Source organism: Gopherus evgoodei, unplaced genomic scaffold, assembly GCF_007399415.2.
Source record: "Gopherus evgoodei ecotype Sinaloan lineage unplaced genomic scaffold, rGopEvg1_v1.p scaffold_37_arrow_ctg1, whole genome shotgun sequence".
Lineage (NCBI taxonomy): Eukaryota > Metazoa > Chordata > Testudines > Testudinidae > Gopherus > Gopherus evgoodei.
Genome location: NW_022060049.1, coordinates 2,403,186 through 2,406,972, shown reverse-complemented (window position 1 = coordinate 2,406,972; position 3,787 = coordinate 2,403,186). Strand labels below are relative to the sequence as shown.

General features: G+C 49.1%; 1 non-coding gene across 1 annotated transcript; it reads right to left on the bottom strand.

Annotated features, from left to right (window-relative positions):
* Positions 1-2,761: 2,761 nt before the first annotated feature.
* On the bottom strand, positions 2,762-2,954 carry LOC115642119. Its single transcript, XR_003998160.1, has one exon. It is a non-coding gene; the product is annotated as a U2 spliceosomal RNA (small nuclear RNA).
* Positions 2,955-3,787: the final 833 nt, after the last annotated feature.

Below are 3,787 nucleotides of genomic sequence, written 5' to 3'. Positions count from 1 at the left end.
CCTGAGGCCCTACCCATGGAATCCCTAACTCTAGCTCCAGGTGCCCAACCCGTGGGACCCCTAACCCTAGCTCCAGGGGCTGTACCCGTTGGTCCCCTAACCCTAGCTCCAGGGGCTGTACCCGTTGGTCCCCTAACCCTAGCTCCAGGTGCCCAACCCGTGGGACCCCACCCCTAACTCCAGGGGCCACACCCCTAGGGCACCTAACCCTACCTCCAGGGGCCCAAACTGTGGGGCACCTAACTCTAGCTCAAGGGGCCCTTCCCGTGGCTCCCCTTTCCCAAGTGCCAGGGGCCCTATCCTTGGGGCTGCTAACCCTAGCTCCACTGGCCCTACCCGTTGGAGTCCTAACCCTAGCTCCATTGGCCCTGCCCATTGGACCCCTAACCCTAGCTGCAGGGGCCCTACCCCTAGGGCACCTAACCCTACCTCCAGGGGCCCAACCTGTGGGGCACCTAACTCTAGCTCAAGGGGCCCTTCCCGTGGCTCCCCTTTCCCAAGCGCCAGGGGCCCTATCCTTGGGGCTGCTAACCCTAGCTCCACTGGCCCTACCCGTTGGAGTCCTAACCCTAGCTTCATTGACCCTGCCCGTTGGACCCCTAGGTCCACCCCACCCCTAGGGCCCCTAACCCTACTTCCTGAGGCCCTACCCATTGGACCCCTGACCTTAGCTCCATTGGCCCCTGAAACACCCAGGAAAATGTTTTTGACCCTTCAGGGATTGGGAGCTCAGCTAAGAATGCAAATACTTTTCAAAAACTCCTGGGACTGCGGGAGTCTTCAGTCCCTCCTCCCTCTCTCCATGAGTGTCCATTTGATTCTTTGGTTTTCCGTTACGCTTGTCACGTAGCACTGTGCTGAGTCCCGGCTGTGGACTCTGTCTATCATAGCCTGGAGATTTTTTCAAATGTTTTGGCATTTCGTCTTCTGAAACGGAGCTCTGATAGAACAGATTTGTCTCTCCATACAGCGATCAGATGCAGTATCTCCCGTACGGTCCATGCTGGAGCTCGTTTTGGGTTTGGGACTGCATCGCCACCCGTGCTGATCAGAGCTCCAAGCTGGGCAAACAGGAAATGAAATTCAAAAGTTCGCGCGGCTTTTCCTGTCTACCTGGGCAGTGCATCTGAGTTCAGATTGCTTTCCATAGCGGTCACAAGGGTGCACTGTGGGAGGCCAATACTGTTGAATTGCGGTCACACTAACCCTAATCCAACATGGCAATACTGATTTCTGTGCTACTCTCCTCATCGGGGAGGAGTACAGATATGGGTATTAAGAGCCCTTTGTATCGATATGTAAGCAGTCCGGATGAGCTGTACCCTGACATCTGGTGGTGAATTATAGGAAGTGTGGAAAGATGTCAAGAATGTGAAGTCTCAAATATTTGCATAGGTACACCCAGCAAGGAGCCTGGGATGGTTATTTTGACAGCTCTGGGATCTCCAATTTCTTCATTATTGGGGCAGGATAAATAAAGTGTTGCCAGCTGATTATGTGAATGAGGAACTATGAGACTGCTTCATAACAGAAATGTCTCAATATAACTTAAATGACACTTGCTAGACAAGGGACATGGGTTCCAAAACTCAAAGAGAAGGTATGTGTGTGAGACTAACTGACTGCCCATTCATTGTTCTTTCTCCACTATTAAAGAGTAGAACTAATTTTGATTCTGTTAAAAGACTGTCTAGAAACTGCTGAGCTGAATTCCTACTGGGCCAATGGTGAACCAGCACCAGGGTTCCTCTACTAAGAGTTGGAATCACTGAGTGCTGTGTTAACTAGGGGGGGAGCCTAAAAACCTATTGTTAAGCAGCTGGTAGAGTGGAGCTGTTGGAGCAGCCCATGGAACAGTGACTGGAGTGAAGTGGTTTGCAGGGGCAGCTGGAAGAGCAGTACAGCTGGTGGGATGGAACTGGTTATGGTGAAGGCTGCAGCAGAACTTCATGGAGAGGCAGAGCAGTTTGGCCCTGGCCCATGTAAGGTGCCTCTTAACACCCTCTGTGGACTTCCCTCCCACATTTCCACCCAGGCTCAGGGAGTAAAACTCTACAGATAAACTCTTGAATTCTGGGGTGGCACTGACCAGAGACGTTTGGGTTGTTGGACTTTGGGGTGATTGGACTTAAGACCCTAAGGGGAAAAGGACATTGCCAAATGTACTTGAAGGTGGGGTTTTTTTTGTTTATGGTTTGTGTTATAACCCTGTTTGTGGTGTTTCTCCAGTGGGATGCCGCATTAATTCTTTCCTTTGTTAAAAAGATTTTGCTACACTTGGACTCCGTGCTTGCGAGAGGGGAAGTATTGCCTCCTAGAGGCACCCAGGAAGGTGTGGTATGTAAGTGTCCCCGGTCACTGGGTGGCGGCTTGAGCTGGTTATGCATTGTGTTACTGAAACGGAACCCCTGGATACTGAACCCGGTCCTTGTTGCTGCCAATTCAGAGGGGCAGAAGGGTTACAGATATAAAGGGCTTCATTGTGTGGATGAGTGCAGGGTTAACTTAGTTTAACGCTGCTAAATTCGGTTTAAACGCATAGTGTAGACCAGGCCTAAGAAAGCGGCTGTTTGACCTACAAACAATGACAAAGTAAAACCTGCAAGAGCAGCCTTTCAACTCAGAGGTCTAATAATAAGATGTTACTAATAACTGACGAAAGAGTTCAAATGACTCAAAACCATACTCAGTACAAACCAAACGGGAACACAGACAACACCACTTTTCTTCGCTGCTCTTCAACGATGATATTCTCCCCACAGGGAGGTCCACCGCTCCTGGGGGTTCAGTGCCACAATAACAGGGTGATGTGTGCAATGGATGGAGGAAGCTGCTATTCCATCTCCCTAATCCAAAAATCAGTTTAATAGATAGTCCTGAGATAGAGGAAATATCAGTTATTAAAGTAATAAGAACTAATTTAACATTTTGATTCCAGCCAATGTTAAAATGATCTATCATTCAGGTTAATAAAAACATTTCTAGTCCTCTGCATAGAATGCTTAAATAATGCAAAAATAGCAAGTTTGCTTTAAAAAGTCATAAAAGGGACATCATCCCTAATCTGACACTTGGTGAAATGTAAGTCTAGAACACACAACCAGTTTGGGGATTGTGCCCTGCTTCTTAACAGTCTGCTCTGAGGTTGCCACTCGCAGTCACAAGCTACTCCAGACAGCTCAGGCGCTCTCATGGATCAGTAACTGGTTAGCAGCTTGGAAAGGAAGAGTAGGACTAAATAGTCAGTTTTTGCAATGGAAAGGGTAAATAGCAGGCTTCCAAAGTATGAGACGAGACTACAGACGTTAGGGCTGGTCAGTTTAGACAAGAGATGACTAAGGAGAGATACCATACAGCACCAGTTCTCAACCAGGTGTCTGCCAAAAGAAAATAGGCTTGACCCAGCTCCACAAGCCACCAAGCCTGCCTGCCTGCCTTGAAGTGGGGGAGAAAGGGCACAACAAAAAATTGCAGCATCAATGCAGAAGAGAGAACTCTTCCCCTGCCATTATCAGTAAGGGTTGCCTCACAGCCACTGACTCCCTGAACAGGAATAGCAAAAGTCCAACCACAATTCTACTTTCTTTCCACTGCAAGAGATAATGGGTGGGAGCTGCTCTCCTGAGACTGTCCTGCTGCTGCCCAGGTGCATGGCAGACAGAGCTGGGCTGGCAAGCCAGAGAGTTTTGACTCCTTGAAGGCCCAGAGAGAAAAGAGACATGTGCTTGTGTATCAGAGGATGTTTTTGATCCATTGACCTCTGGGTTATGGGCCCAGCACACTTCTG